Source organism: Podarcis liolepis (genome assembly GCF_965112155.1).
Source record: "Podarcis liolepis genome assembly, chromosome: 4".
Classification (NCBI taxonomy): Eukaryota; Metazoa; Chordata; class Lepidosauria; order Squamata; family Lacertidae; genus Podarcis; species Podarcis liolepis.
This window is the reverse complement of record NC_139558.1, coordinates 21075747-21092651: the sequence shown is the minus strand read 5'-3', so window position 1 is coordinate 21092651 and position 16905 is coordinate 21075747. Positions and strand designations below refer to the sequence as shown.

Below are 16905 nucleotides of genomic sequence, written 5' to 3'. Positions count from 1 at the left end.
CCAGCATCTGTTATAGTTGAGTTTTCCTGATGCACTTTCAACCAAGCCCAAAGTATCCACACTAAACCATGCCAGGTTCAGCTCTGCAAAAGTGTGCCAAGAAATACGTTAGAGTTCAGTGCTATAGACTACGGTCACCTGTAATGTTTCCCATTACTCTATGCAAGGGGTGGGGAATCTTTTGCACTCCAGATGTTGTTGAACTACAACTCCCACCATCCTTGACCATGGGCCAAGCTGTTGGCTGGGGCTGAAGCAAGCTGGTGTCTAACAATGACTGGAAAGTCACAGGTTCCCTACCCCTCCTATAAATGCACAAAACCTGCAGTCTGGTTTTTATTTTTTTAAAATTCAAAATTATAACAAGACATATTATCCAAAAACATATCACCCTTGTTCCCCCCCCCATTTTTCCTCCCGCTCCCCTCCCACACAAAACCCACCCACCCCCCGACTTTCCTCAGTTCCAGTCTTTGGTTTCTCTAAGAATGCTGTTTTCTGCATGTTACAAAGTTGTATAGATGCTCAAACTATTTAGCTGATTATTATCAATAAAAAGTTTGTGAATGTTTATTCAAAACCTGCCAAGGAGTCCAGTTCGCTTTGTTGCGTCTTCAGATACTTTGTAAAGGGTTCCCATTCATCCTTAAAGTCACAGTTATCCTTGTCCCGTAGCTTATATGTCAGTTTTGCCAGTTCTGCATAGTCCATCAGTTTTTCTTGCCATGATTCTTTAGCTGGGGTTTCTTCAGTCTTCCATCCTTGTGCTACCAGAACTCTCGCAGCCCAGTCTGGTTTTGCACAAGACAGATGTGCCGATTCCAAGTTGAAAAGGCCATTCCGAGTTGGAAATGTTTCTTAATTCCCATTTCTATGATCTCACACCCAGTTATTGCTGCGGAAATGTTTCCCGATACAGTTCCCTTTGAACTGTACATCTGAAACTGAATAAGTTCAAATGTTTCATTTCTAAGAGGGATTGCAGTGTGAGAGTCACTCACCAAAAGAGGTACAATTCTCCCTCCCCAACCTCTCACCACCACCACCACGAGTGACTATGTCAGCTTTCTTAAGTGTTAATAACTGTAACAACAACAACTTTAATATTTATACCCTGCCCATCTGGCTGGGTTTCCCAGCCACTCTGGGTGCCTTACAGGATCTCTAAAAGCATATTAAAAACATCAAGCATTAAAAAGCTTCTGATACAGGGCTGCCTTCAGATGCCTTCTAAAAGTCAGATAGTTTATCTCCTTGACATCTGGAGGGCATTCCACAGGGAGGGCACCACCACCAAGAAGGCCCTCTGCCTGGTTCCCTGTAACCTCACTTCTCACAGTGAGGGAACTGCCAGAAGGCCCTTGGAGCTGGACCTCAGTGTCCGGGCTGAACAATCGGGGTGGAGACGCTCCTTCAGGTATATAGCAATGAAGCTGAAGCTCAAAAGATTCAGAACAAATGAAAGAATGCACTTTTTCACACAGCACACAGTAATTTGCTCCCACAAGAGGCCACAATGTCCACCAACTTGGATAGCTATAAAGCAAGATGAGACACATTCATGGAGGATAAGGCTGTGATGACGACTAGGTATAAGAGAGAAATTTGATTCAGCTCACATTTAAAGGCAAATCAATCAATTGCTCACATTCGGAAACAATTTGAGAACCCAAAGACAGCCATGCTCCAAAATTCACACTGGTTTGAATTTTGCGATGCAGTTCTTCAAATAAGGAATGTTTACAAAAAGGCACGCATTAAGGGGGGGGGGAGAAATGTGCCCAACCATGAATATATTTTGAACAAAATGAACAAAATTTTAATATAAGCGAAGCCTTATACTGAGTTTCCTCCAGCTGGGAAGAGTGAGCCATTTGATATGATTAAAATTGAGTCTTGGACCACTGGGTCTGTTTGCTTTATGTTAACGCAGCACAGAACACAAGGTAACTAAACAATAAGAGGGCTTCAGCACTGTGTTTGTGATAGCACGTCTTGGCATAATGATTCTGCCACCTGCATATTTTAAACCGACGTGGCCAACCTCTAGGTTACCTTAATATTTACCCACCAGATGGGCCCTGCGTGAATTCCTGGGGCTGCAAGAGCCCACAGCAGGTGATGCACAGAAAATCTGCTCTGCAGGATCTTCTCAACAGGAGCTGCCCAAGAGCAAAATGGAGCATAACCGAAAGGTCAAAGGGCATATTCTAGGTACTTACATCTGGCCATGTTGTCCGAGCCTATGATGAAGCCTAGAATGCTTTACACAGTTCATTGGGTGATTGATCCAAGATGAAGGTAGTTGTGGAGAAGTTTCTTTACTCAGGTTTTAGGTGGTTTGCTGATGCATGTTGGGGTACAAGTTGTATATCCTAATCTAATTTGAACAAAGAGGCTCAGGCCTTTAGCTTAAAAAAGACAGCTTGGAGTTGGGCTCTAAAATGTTACATATAGTAATGGAGACTTTGTGATTGATATCCTCATTTTCAGCTATCAGAAAAAAGAGAACAATTTTCATAGAGTAGTTTGTGCGTCCTCTTCCATTGTATGATACCTATATTTGGACACTGCGGGTGGCGCTGTGGGTTAAACCACAGAGCCTAGGACTTGCTGATCAGAAGGTCAGTGGTTCGAATCCCCGCAACGGGGTGAGCTCCCGTTGCTTGGTCCCAGCTCCTGCCTACCTAGCAGTTCGAAAGCACGTCAAAGTGCAAGTAGATAAATAGGTACTGCTCCGGCGGGAAGGTAAACGGCGTTTCCGTGTGCTGCTCTGGTTCACCAGAAGCGGCTTAGTCATGCTGGCCACATGACCCGGAAGCTGTACGCCGGCTCCCTCAGCCAATAAAGCGAGATGAGCACCGCAACCCCAGAGTCGGCCACGACTGGACCTAATGGTCAGGGGTCCCTTTAACTTTACCTAAATGCTACTGCTTCCCTGAGCTTTTGCTGATGCTTCCTTCTTGTTCATGAATGGTGACAAAGTTTTCTCCATGCTTGTGAGATGTATTGTTTTTCCAGATAAATGATAATAATTATTTGTACAATAACATTTGCAAATATCATGCAAGACCGTGTCCTCTTTGGCGGTGCCTAAGAATGTTGAATGTGTGCTAAATAAGGAAATATATATATATATAACCACAGTAAAACCTATGAATGTGTACATGCACAATAGGGGTGCATGTGATCTAAGTGACATTTTCTGTTTAATTTGAATGTTAATTATGTTTTATCCCTCCTGTCGCTTTGACTACAACAGTAAAGTCCAATAGGCCCCATAAATCCCATATAGATGCCTGAGATATAAGAATCCTAAGCAAACAGACACAAATGAATTGATCTCAAACATTTTTCACTGTGGATTCAAGTTTTTACAAACCATTATTCCAGATTATTAGGATTCTGGGTTGATGGTGCTGTGGAGTTCAGCTAGCTCCAACTATTACAAGGAAGTTGACCCTGTAAAAAAGGCTCTGGAACCTTCTACCATTGGTAGAAATGGAATGCATGTAACATCAGTTTATGTGCTAAATCATGAGCCTTTGGAGAAATGGAAGTGGTGAAATTAGTAATAAAATAAATGCTACATTTAAAAGACCAAATTTATTGTAGGTTATTCTCTTGCCAGTATGTGAAAGAAAATGAACAAACATCCCCAAATTGCTTTCTAATCATTTAGATGATATGCAGTCTACCAGCTTTAAAGCAGTTGGCTAGCTTCTAGGTTGCTGAGTGGCTGAGTCTTTCTTTCTTAACAAATAAATCTGAGTTTGTTTGATGAATTAATGCTCAGTTATAGTGGGGCGCCTGTCTCATAAATGACCATTAAGTGATGTCCGGAATACTGGATGCATTCGGCAAGGCAGCTATAATTTATGTAATGATTCAACACATTTCACATCCTACCTTGATACAGTTAGGATAGGAAAAGCTTTCCTGCTGACATTAACAGATGTTGTTGGAGATTGTTTTGCTGCACTCAGACCGGAGGTAATAATCAGTGAATGAAATTGCTTCTCCACAATGCAGACATTCACTCTGCTAGTCAAGGACTGGACAAAATATGTGAAAAGGGCCTGCGGTAGATGTCAGCATTCACTGGAAAAAACTTAATGTTATTCAGTTTGTTCCAATCTTTTAAATCAATAACCAGGATCCTTGGTGTTACTTACCCTAATCACTGTGATCATTACATATCGACAACAACAAACATCAATAAAACAATGTAAGCTTAGTGTTTGCGTATTTTCCTGAAATAGTAGAAAGGTATGTGTGTCTTTGGGGAGGGAGATTTTACAGGATTCTTGTGAAAATAAATTATTGCTGAGTTATGGGGTGTTTTTCTCATATATACAGACTAGGAACTCGATTTTCTGTGTTCTATTCCTTATTAGTGATAGATGAACCTGACAGCTTTGGCTTCTTTCATTTCCCCACCCCACTTCAAAAATAAGCACAGTTCTCCACATTTCAACATCAGTTTGTGATTTATTTATTTTTTAAAGTTCTCACGAACATTTGTTGGCATGTTTGTGTGAATTTCCCCCAATAGATACTTCTTTATTTTGTATTCCTTATTTCATTGGAGAATTGCATTGTGAAATTTTGTTGTTGTTTAGTCGTTTAGTCGTGTCCGACTCTTCGTGACCCCATGGACCAGAGCACGCCAGGCACTCCTGTCTTCCACTGCCTCCCACAGTTTCGTCAAACTCACGTTAGTAGCTTCAGCAACACTGTCCAACCATCTCGTCCTCTGTCGTCCCCTTCTCCTTGTGCCCTCCATCTTTCCCAACATCAGGGTCTTTTCCAGGGAGTCTTCTCTTCTCATGAGGTGGCCAAAGTATTGGCGCCTCAGCTTCAGGATCTGTCCTTCCAGTGAGCACTCCGGGCTGATTTCCTTCAGAATGGAGAGGTTTGATCTTCTTGCAGTCCATGGGACTCTCAAGAGTCTCCTCCAGCACCATAATTCAAAAGCATCAATTCTTCGGTGATCAGCCTTCTTTATAGTCCTGCTTTCACATCCATACATCACTACCGGGAAAACCATAGCTTTTACTATACGGACCTTTGTTGGCAAGGTGATGTCTCTACTATTTATTGTGAAAATTGGGGAAGTGCAAATTTTCAAGGACAGCTGTGTTTTGGTTTGGATATTGCTTTGGACAGGGTGATATAGGTAGGTTCGCACTGGAATGCAAACTGAACCAAATTTCTTCCTCATCCTTAGTCTGTATGTAACCAACCCTGCCCTGTCCCTCCTCCAAACACCCTAGCATCAGTGACATGCCAGAATGAAGTATCAGCAAGAGTGGGGTGAACTTCAATGTTTGGAGAAGTAAAAAAGGAACTTTTTCTAAGGGAGGAAGCAGTCCAAAGGCTAACCCCAACATACTCATCATTAGAATGATGGAAAGCTGATTTGGAGGGAGTAGTTGAAAATCTGAAAAGGAGCATTCTAGAGTGCAATGTTTTCATAGAATCATAGAATCATAGAATCATAGAGTTGGAAGAGACCACAAGGGCCATCGAGTCCAACCCCCTCCCAAGCAGGAAACACCATCAGAGCACTCCTGACATATGGTTGTCAAGCCTCTGCTTAAAGACCTCCAAAGTAGGAGACTCCACCACACTCCTTGGCAGCAAATTCCACTGTCAAACAGCTCTTACTGTCAGGAAGTTCTTCCTAATCTTTAGGTGGAATCTTCTTTCTTGTAGTTTGGATCCATTGCTCCGTGTCCGCTTCTCTGGAGCAGCAGAAAACAACCTTTCTCCCTCCTCTATGTGACATCCTTTTATATATTTGAACATGGCTATCATATCACCCCTTAACCTCCTCTTCTCCAGGCTAAACATGCCCAGCTCCCTTAGCCGTTCCTCATAAGGCATCGTTTCCAGGCCTTTGACCATTTTGGTTGCCCTCCTCTGGACACGTTCCAGTTTGTCAGTGTCCTTCTTGAACTGTGGTGCCCAGAACTGGACACAGTACTCCAGGTGAGGTCTGACCAGAGCAGAATACAGTGGCACTATTACTTCCTTTGATCTAGATGCTATACTCCTATTGATGCAGCCCAGAATTGCACTGGCTTTTTTAGCTGCCGCCTCACACTGTTGGCTCATGTCAAGTTTGTGGTCAACCAAGGTCCTCCTTGTATCTCTCAGTGTACATATATGCGGGTAGAGCAGGAGGGAACAGGCAAGTTTCCACACCCAAAGATGTCCAAAATATTGAAGTTGGGCATGTAAAAGTGGTAGACCACAATCACAATGCACCTCTTCCATTGGAATGGCTGTTAAAACCAACGCCCACTGACTTCCCTCATCTTCCCTTTCTGGTTCGTTACAAAAGTTGTTATCTTCTGCATGTTAATATACATAAAATGTCATTACATTATCTTACGCCATGTTTTAATTAAATAAAATTGTGGTGTTTATTCAAAACCTGCCAAGGAGTCCAATTCTTTATGTTGTTTTTGTAAATAAATTGTGAAAGATTCCCATTCATTTTTAAAGTCTCTGTTGTCCTTTTCGTGCAATTTATCTGTTAACTTTGCTAATTCTGCACAGTTCATCATTTTTTCTTGCCATTGTTCTTTTGTTGGTATTTCTTCTTTCTTCCAACCTAGAGCTAATAAAATTATTGCCGCTGTTGTAGCATACATAAATATTTTCCATTTTTCTTTCGGCAGTTCTTGACCTGAAATGCCTAGCAAAAAGGCTTCTGGTTTTCTTTTTGTTTTGTTTTGCATGCTTGTTACAAATGTTATTTTAAACATTTTTTTCCAATTCATTATATATCATTTCCCAAAATTTTTTAACAATTTTACATTCCCACCACATGTGATAAAATGTGCCTTCCTTTACTTTACATTTCCAACAATGTTTTGATCCCAGATGAAACAATGGTCTTACTCAGTGTAAGGCAGTTCCCTATATTCCCTAGTGGAGGACCTTAATATATAGCAAGCATTACAGTGGTTCCTAGGGTTAAGAACTTAATTCGTTCCGGAGGTCCGTTCTTGACCTGAAACTGTTCTTAACCTGAGCTACCACTTTAGCTAATGGGGCCTCCCACTGCCACTGCACGATTTCTTTTTTAAAAAAATAAATAAATTAAATACAAGCATGCAAACATACATTTCATACAATCCTTAAATATATACAAACATACCTACATTCAGTCCCACAGATAATTCCTTTTCCCATCACCATCCACCACCCCTCACCCCACCTTTGTGTTAGACTTCCAATCTACTCAATTGCAATTTCTTTCCACTTCTGTTACTTTCTTTCACACATCTTTAACCTAATTTCATGCTTCTTTTTCTATTACACATTGTAATCCATCTTATTTAGTATTTCAGTATTTAAAAAGGAACTTGTTTATTCTAATAGGAGTTCTGATTTTTCAATATGGTTTTGTAAGTATCCTTTAAACACCTCCCAAGCCCTGTCTATCTTCTCTTTTGAGATCCTTCCAATTTCTCCCATTGTTTTGGATATATTGTAGTACTCCAATAATTTTGCAAGCCATTCTACTTTTGTCGGTATAATACCACTTTTCCAATTTTTCACAATCAATAGCCTTGCGGCTACTGTTGCGTACGAATATAATGTCTTGTCTTCTTCCTTTAGACTTCCTGGTACTATTCCCAATAGAAAACCTTCTGGTGTTTTCCTAAATGAATATCTAAACATTTTTTTTCATTTCGTTATATATTGTGCCGCTGCACGATTTCTGTTCTCATCCTGAAGCAAAGTTCTTAACCTGAGGTACTATTTCTGGGTTAGAGGAGTCTGTAACCCGAAGCGTCTGTAACCCGAGGTACCACTGTATATAGCATAATATCCCTTTCTTCCTCAGACTTCCATGGAAAGTGGAGGAACAACCAGTTCTAGTGCTCTCCTCTCATGCTCAGTTGTGATGCAAGCCAGAGCTCTCACGATGCAAACGTAATGTTGGAAGGGAACCTGTTTTCTCAAATCACTCAGCTGTACCTGGCAGCACCCTGAGCACAGTCGCTTACTATGTGTGGTGGTATGTAAAAGGGAGAGTAGCTGGAGTTGGGTAGATTTATGAAAATATTTACAGTGGTACCTCTGGTTATGTACTTAATTTGTTTTGGAGGTCCGTTCTTAACCTGAAACTGTTCTTAACCTGAAGCACCACTTTAGCTAATGGGGCCTCCTGCTGCTGCCGCGCCACCAGAGCATGATTTCTGTTCTCATCCTGAAGCAAAGTTCTTAACCCGAGGTACTATTTCTGGGTTAGCGGAGTCTGTAACCTGAAGCGTCTGTAACCTGAAGTGTATGTAACCTGAGGTACCACTGTATATCCCTCATTTCGTTCCCCAAAGCAGCTCACATTTCCCTTAAAAAAGCAATGTAGAATCCATAAAAGTAAATGGGGGGAACGAGTTTAAATCCAGACAATGGATTTTCTTTCTTTCTTTCTTTCTTTCTTTCTTTCTTTCTTTCTTTCTTTCTTTCAAGTGCATAATAGAAGGAAAAACTAAATCAAAGGTGCCACAGAACAACATAGGTTGGTGGGAACATATGAGAATGCCATTAAATGCCATTAAAAGGAAGGCAAGTGGGTCTCCTGGGGTACGGGATTCTACAACCTTGGTGCCTCAACTTAAAAGGCCCTGTAGGAGTGCATGATTTAATCAATTCCAGGCCTAAACGAGGAAGATGTAAAATAAGAACAAGGATGAGTGCCTGTGAGTGCAGAGTTCATTACAGAGTCTCTGAACATTGCGGACTGGGAGAGGGGTTTCCACATCAGAAGAGAGACATATTAAATGAAGCACCTATCCTCCAACATTTCTCCAATGAAAACAGGGACGTCCTATTCCATCATAATAATTTTAATATTTATACCCAACCCATCTGACTGGATTGCCCCAGGTAGGGCTTCCAACATATATAAAAACATAATAAAATACCAAACCAAGAAAACTTCCCTATACAGGGCTGCCTTAAGACGGCTCAGGGGTCGGCTAACTCCATACCCTCCAATATTTCTCTGAGGAAAACAGGGACATCCTGAGGAAATGAAGGACATTCCAGGATCAAATCAGAAACTGGGATGGCGTCTGTAAATCTAGGACTGTCCCTGGAAAATAGTAACACCTGGAGGTGCTGTAAACATGGCCACAGACTCTCTTTTAAAAAGCACTGTTGTACTTGTCAACGCGAACTTACTCTATCCATGGTTATCTTTGTTATTTGGGGGGGGGGGGCACCCAGAAGGATTCAATTATTAATAAAACTGGGTTGGATTAAATTTCTCTTGGCCAAAGGAAATTGGGTCCATCTTCACTTTAGGAATACGAGCCTTTCGCCCATTTACATAGAGCCTTTAGTACTTTTGAATGCCAGGAAGGTGAACCAAGAAGGAGATGTGGAATTGGCTTGCTTGGCAATGATCCTTAATATAAGTAATGACTGCACCCAAAACCCTAGGATTTTCCTCTCTATCTGCTCGTACCTGCTTTTAATAAAGCCTTTCCCCTGCGTAATGAAATGTGAAGGGCTCAACTGTTATATGGATTTTAATTTGGAAGTAGCTGTGGGGAAGGGTGAACCTGAAGATAAATTGGAGGAGGAGGGTTGGTTTTTTTGTTTTTTTAAGAAATAAAATCTATTGTCCATGCTGACTGTTTTCCTATTCCTTCAGCACATCTGGTTCTCAGTTTAAAGCCGGAAAGTGGAGGGGAACATATAATATTGGCAAGGTATTCTGCCTATAGGGGGAAATAAAGAAAGACACACACATGCAAAAAAAGATACAAACAAAACCAAAACCTGACATTTTTCTGATGAAGCCCAGTGCCTATGTAAAGCAAGAGCATCTTGTTGACAAGGAAATATTTCTGGAGTTTGGACAAATGGAAAAGAATATTCCAATTCTGCGGAGTTTATATATTTTTTTTGTTTTTAACCCTTATCAGCTGAGATAGCCTACATTTTGTAAAACTTGGTTTCTGCAAAACGGTGAGATTTTTCAATATTTGAGTCTGGAGTGGCAGGTATTTGTCCCTGTCTGCCTCCTTGCTGAGTTCCATAAGAGCAATATTAAGTCTGCATTCGCATGGCAGCATATTCCGTATCGCCGACAAATCACTAGCTGCTATTTTCCGCATTATATTTGAACTTTCACATGACATAAATGCCATTTCCAGAAATCTAGACGAATCTAGTGAAAGTGTAGTACTCATTTCCATGCTAATCACTTCCAGAAAAAAATATATCTGTCTGCAACCACATTAAGACAAGGGGATAAAGTGACAAAATTCAGAGTGACATACCAGCATACCAGTTGTTGTTGTTGTTGTTGTTGTTGTTGTTGTTGTTGTTGTTGTTCTTCTTCTTCTTCTTCTTCTTCTTCTTCTTCTTCTTCTTCTTCTTCTTCTTCTTCTTCTTCTATTTGCATTTCTAGTACATTTCAACAGAAGAAAAAACTGAAAGTAATAAGAAAATCGGAAAAAAATGAGCTACATATTACATATTCTATTACATTCAAAAATACAATCATTGACAGGCTTCTCTTCCTCTCTTACCTTGGTTTCTTTTATATGTCACTTCCTCACATGTCTTCTTAGTTTCCCCAGTATTATTCTACCCCTCCCATTAATTTTAGTTCTAACTTCCACTGCTGAAAATACTAACCTCTTGCTAGGTTAATTGCATACCAGTTCTTCCTTGCCGTTTGCCATGGTGAATTTCAGGGGGACAGAAACACTTATGCGTGGAAAGGGTGGGGAACAAGTGTGCTGTCCAATGATGTTCATCACTGTGTCACACCACGCTCATTGTTGTGAATGAAATTTCGCATGATAAGCTGGTATATTGGTCAAAAAGTCCCAGTTCCATAATGCAACAGGTATTGCGGTGTGAAAGCAATTTTGGAAAATGGCGTATAAGTGCTAGCATTATAATCAGGAAATCCACTGCAATATCCCATACCCTCCAACATTTCTCCGATGAAAATAGGGATACCCTATTCAACAACAACAATTTTACTATTCATACCCCACCCATCTGACTGGGTTGCCCCAGCCATTCTGGCCGGGTTCCAATATAAATAAAAATATAATAAAACATGAAACATTAAAAAAAACTTCCCTATACTTCAGCCTTCAGATGGCTTGGGGGTCTGGATAACTTCATACCCTCCAACATTTCTCTGATGAAAACAGATGCCCAGTGCTCCCCCCCTAAAAAATGTTAAGGGGTACTCTTATTTTCCTACTCATACTTAAATACTGCCCCTCAATGAGGCCAAACTTAGATTCACAAAATGTTTAGGGGTATGCTTACTCCTGCGTACCCCCAGGGGAAAAAAGCCCTGGGGATGCCCTAAGGAAAAGTGGGATATTCCAGGATCAAATCAGAAACTGGGATGGCTTCTGTAAATCCGAGATTGACCCTGGAAAATAGAGACACTTGGAGAGTCTGATATTGTCAGGGTTCTGTCGGTAGCTCCCGCCAGGTTGCCAAGCAAAGTACAAAGAAAAATTTATTACAGTGGTACCACAGGTTAAGAACTTAATTCGTTCTGGAGGTCTGTTCTTAACCTGAAACTGTTCTTAACCTGAAGCACCACTTTAGCTAATCTGGCCTCCCACTGCTGCCATGCCACCACCACATGATTTGTGTTTTTAGCAAAGTTCTTAACCCGAGGTACTATTTCTGGGTTAGTGGAGTCTGTAACCTGAAGCGTCTGTAACCTGAAGCATCTGTAACCCAAGGTACCACTATACTGTCCTTTTTTATTTCAATCTTTATAGAGAGAGGCTATAGAACCCAGCCTCTTGGATAATGGCGTTGTCCCAAATGAATCTCCACCACCCGTCTCTCCCACTTCCTCATTCGTCAATCTCATCACCTACGGGTGCTGCCACCTGCCCTCTTTGAGCTCTTTGCTCTCCTACTTTTAAGGTTCGCTGGGTTCTGGGAGTTGGAGGGTCTGGAATGCTTTCTAATGACAGTCTGTCCGCTGGACGTTGTTCTGACTCTTCCATGATTTCCCAGCTTCTCCCCTCATCTTCCTCCGAGCTGTGAGCTCCCTCAACCCCCTGAAATGCCATTTACCTTCCTGCCTGAGTGGTACCTATTTATCTACTTATACTTTGATGTGCTTTCGAACTGCTAGGTTGGCAGGAGCAGGGACTGAGCAACGGGAGCTCACCCCATTGCGGAGATTCGAACCGTCGACCTTCTGATCGGCAAGTCCTAGGCTCTGTGGTTCAACTCACAGCGCCACCCGCGTCCCTTCGGTTTTCTTTATAGGCAGTGCTTAAGTGATGAGCCCAAACTAGGCTTGAGTGAAACCGGCATGCTCCAATAATCCCCATTCTGCAGTAAAAACTGAGCGGACCAATTCCATCCAACACCACCTCTCTCATTACAATAGTCCCCAATGTCCAGACGTGAGAAAAATGAGCGCTGTACGGTTTATTGGATACTTAATGGTGTTTTGGGTGTTGGGTTGCAAAATATGTCAAGAATAGCAGCCTGGAAAGCGGCAGGCAGGCAAGCTGGTCATCCTACAGAGGTTCAACTAGGAGTCAAGCAGTCTATATGCAGCTCAGCTTGCAGCTTAGCAACCAGTTAACTCAGACTGTAGAGCCAGGAAGGATTAGCAGGTCTGTAAGGTCGGATGGGATATTATTGGCTCCTCAGGTCATGTGACGACTGATGGATTGAATACTATAGCACACCCTCTTGTCAACTGCAGCAATGGTGATGGCTGATGTAGCACAGGAATGAGCAGGTCAGTCATTCCCAACTGTAGAGAAGAGGGTGCCTGGGTTTTATTATAAAACTGGGTCCGACGACGGGATTCCATTCAATTCCCGAGTTTGAGATACTGGTCTTTGGTCTTGTACATCCCCTGTTTATTCCATCAGTGCTGCAAAAACTGAAGTCTGTGTACACTGCAGGAAGGTGTCTGAGCGAGCCAAGAATGTGTTCTCCTCTTATGGCAGAAGCAGATTCACACATGGCTCCATTTTTGCTCTTCCTCCCAATCCATCTTGAAACGCTGTTGGGAATGGCCCAGTTGGTGCTACAGGACGTACGGCTTTAATGTTTTCCTGCAGATCAGTAAATGTATGTTGCTGATATACAGCAGATCAGATGCACAAATAATGCAGCTTAAAAAAATAAATGTATTGAAATCTGGGTGTTTCCCCCTCCTTAAAGGACTGCATTATACATCCCTCTCATTCTTGTTCTGTTTCTGGAAGGTTCCTTGTGGCTTCCTGGATTTTGGAGACATTCCTCTTCCTTCCCCTTTGATGCCAAACTATTTTATGTAAGTTCTGAGACAATCAACTTGGCCATCTCTTTGGATGCAATTTCCTTCTGATTTTAAATTTGTCACTGGGGAAGACTTTTTCTTCCCCTAAGCCAAACAGCTGTTTTTTATTTTATTTTATATTTTTCTCTGGTTCTGCCTCCCCCACCCCCTCCTCCCCAAGTGGTCAACTTCCTTTTTTGGAGTTCATTCCTTTCTTCCCCCTCATATCAAAACAATAAAATACAGATTACAAATGGAATGGGATTTGCCTCAGTTAAATTCTGTTGATTCCGCCATCCTTGCTTCCCCTGATCTGGGTCTATGCCTATAGTAATAATAGTCATCATTCCATTTTTTGTTGTAGCACTTCTTGAATTTTTTAAAAAAGAAAAAGACTGCTACGGAGGAAATATAAGTCATGCAAATCTATCTTGAGTCTCTAATTCAAAAGCCCTGTTTCATTTATTTCTAAAAAATGAATGTAATCTATTTTTCTTTTTAAAAGAGAGAGAACCCAAAATGACTTACAATAAAATGTAATCTGTAAACAAACCCCTGTGTTGCAATATAGACAAGCTGAACAATATAACACAACACAATGGCCAATAACAATGACACTAAAAACTATTTAAGTTGTTGTTGTTGTTTAGTCGTTTAGTGGTGTCCGACTCTTCGTGACCCCATGGACCAGAGCACGCCAGGCACTCCTGTCTTCCACTGCCTCCCACAGTTTGGTAACTCATGCTGGTAGCTTCGAGAACACTATCCAACCATCTCGTCCTCTCTCGTCCCCTTCTCCTTGCGTCAGGGTCTTTTCCAGGGAGTTTTCTCTTCTCATGAGGTGTCCAAAGTATTGGAGCCTCAGCTTCAGGATCTGTCCTTCCAGTGAGCACTCAGGGCTGATATCCTTCAGAATAGATAGGTTTGATCTTCTTGCAGTCCATGGGACTCTCAAGAGTCTCCTCCAGCACCATAATTCAAAAGTATCAATTCTTTGGTGATCAGCCTTCTTTATGGTCCAGCTCCCACTTCCATACATCACTACTGGGAAAACCATAGCTTTAACTATACGGACCTTTGTTGGCAAGGTGATGTCTCTGCTTTTTAAGATGCTGTCTAGGTTTGTCATTGCTTTTCTCCCAAGAAGCAGGCGTCTTTTAATTTCATGTCTGCTGTCACCATCTGCAGTGATCATGGAGCCTAGGAAAGTAAAATCTCTCACTGCCTCCATTTCTCCCCCTTCTATTTGCCAGGAGGTGATGGGACCAGTAATACAAATGATCAGAAATTACAACCAAAGTCTCTAAATCATCTTCACCGGTCTCAGCAGAATAATTCAAAAGTTTGATATATACATAATCTGTCACCAAATATTGCTGGAACAGAGTTCATCAGTGACTACAGAATCATATGAGCATTGATCCAGAGTATATTTTCTACAACGTTTATATTTGCTTACATGTGAGATTGGCTTGTTAAGAAATTGAACTGCATCCTTCTCATATTAATTCTTACAAGTCTGGCGGGTGAAGAATTGATCAAGATTGGCTGATGAAGCATTGAATGAAACAACTAGTTATCCGGACACTCTATCCAGGCGATATTTGGTGACAGATTATGTATATATCGAACTTTTGAATTATTCTACAGCAACTGGTGAAGATTTAGAGACTTTGGTTGTAATTTCTGATCATTTGTATTAGTCTATAAATAGTGTTTAGTGTCATTGTTATTGGCCATCGTGTTGTGTTATATTGTTCAGCTTACAATAAAATGTAGCACCCTTAAAACTCACCATATATCCACATTGTAAACTCTCAACATGGCAATGAGAAGGTTAATGCTACCATTTGTGCAAAAGCTTACCAAAATAGGAAAATTTTCATTCTCCTCTGGAAAAAAAAGTGTTGGGTTTAGGTGGGTCTTTCCTGTAGGGAGTTTAGTAGACGTTGGACCACTTCCATGGGACTTCATTCTGCACCAGAGATTAAATTTTGAGTATAAGATGATTCAATTTACTTATTCGTTCATTTAACAAAATGTATATACAACTTACTCAACGAAAAAACAAAAAAAAGTGGTTTCCAAAGAACAATCTAAAAGATTTTTTTAAAAAATGCCAATAAAATCAAACACGTGAACATAATTGTTTGTATCAAAAATATAAATAAAATCAGCAGATGAACTCAAACCTCATGTTAAACTTGTTAAGCAAGTAAAATTAGAGAACAAGAAGAGACAGCTTTCAAAGAGGATTGGAAACCATTTGTAGATTATCTAAGAAATCATTGTAAGAATGTTAAAACACTAGCCGGTTTGGAGTAAGCTCAGCAGTAAAATAAAAATAAAAATGCAATGTGAAAAAAAATTGGAGGTATGAATAATTAGAATAAGCAGAATATGCAGCAGAAATAAGCAATTTGAGGAAACCATGGAAGGGTGGAAGGGAAGTTGACTAAAAGAAAGTATTTGATGAATGGATTGAAATAGATTGAATTTTCGTTTTTCTTTTTTCCTTTCTCCTCTTTCTTTTTTCTTTCTTTTTCTTTTTAAAATTAGATGGTATTTTGAAAAATCTATAAATAAAACTTTTTTTAAAAAAGAAAAAGAGATCTGAAACCTTATGCGATGAAGTTGCTAAGAGTAGACATCAAATCTGGGATACTCCTGGCTGAAATGCCATCTTTGTCACAAACTCAACAAACAGATTTAGGCAAGCTGCCGTTTCCCCTGTGTAAGTCCCCCACCTGAGATTTAATGATGTGCAGCAGAATGGGGACCAGGTAGGATGGAGCTGCCATGCTAGTTTATGGACTGGTGGGTCTCTGTTGCTTTCCAGGAGAGCAATTGGTGAGGATGTCAGCATGGTGCAAATGCACCGGCAGGAGTGACAAATGAGCTCTGGCAGTGTCCTTCCTGCCACCATGAACCTCCTGGTAAGTGACAGCAACACACCTGCCAGAAAGTAGCCCTGCCTTATCCAGCAAGCTACTTATGAATACAATCCTGCTCCTAGCAGGGATGGAGGGGAAATCTATCCTGAATGGATTTCTACACAGCTTCCTATGTTGAGTTTTGTCTGCTTGTTTGTTAAATTTACACACTGCCTCAAGGATCTCAAGGTGGTGCACATGGTTCTCCTCCCTGTTTCATCCTTGGTGACTGGGCCAAGGTCATCCAGTGAGCTTTGTGGCTGAGTGGGGATGGTGGTGCTAGGGACACGGGTGGTGCTGTGAGTTAAACCACTGAGCCTAGGACTTGCCGATCAGAAGGTCGGCGGTTTGAATCCCCGCGACGGAGTGAGCTCCCGTTGCTCAGTCCCTGCTCCTGCCAACCTAGCAGTTCGAAAGCATGTCAAAGTGCAAGTAGATAAATACCGGTTTTTTTGCTCTATAAGACTCACTTTTTCCCTCCTAAAAAGTAAGGGGAAATGTGTGTGCGTCTTATGGAGCGAATGGAGGCTACACAGCTATCCCAGAAGCCAGAACAGCAAGACGGATTGCTGCTTTCACTGCGCAGCGATCCCTCTTGCTGTTCTGGCTTCTGAGATTCAGAATTCCCCCCCCCCCCTTGTTTTCCTCCTCCAAAAACTAGGT

At 41.3% G+C, this 16905-nt stretch overlaps 1 long non-coding RNA gene across 1 annotated transcript in view; it reads right to left on the bottom strand.

The window, feature by feature from the left end:
• Positions 1 to 15203: 15203 nt before the first annotated feature.
• The window catches only part of LOC310706079, a 41569-nt gene continuing 39867 nt past the window's right edge, over positions 15204 to 16905 (bottom strand). The window contains exon 3 of the long non-coding RNA XR_014525646.1: positions 15204 to 15284. This is a non-coding gene — a long non-coding RNA (uncharacterized lncRNA). The remainder of the gene's footprint in view (positions 15285 to 16905) is intronic.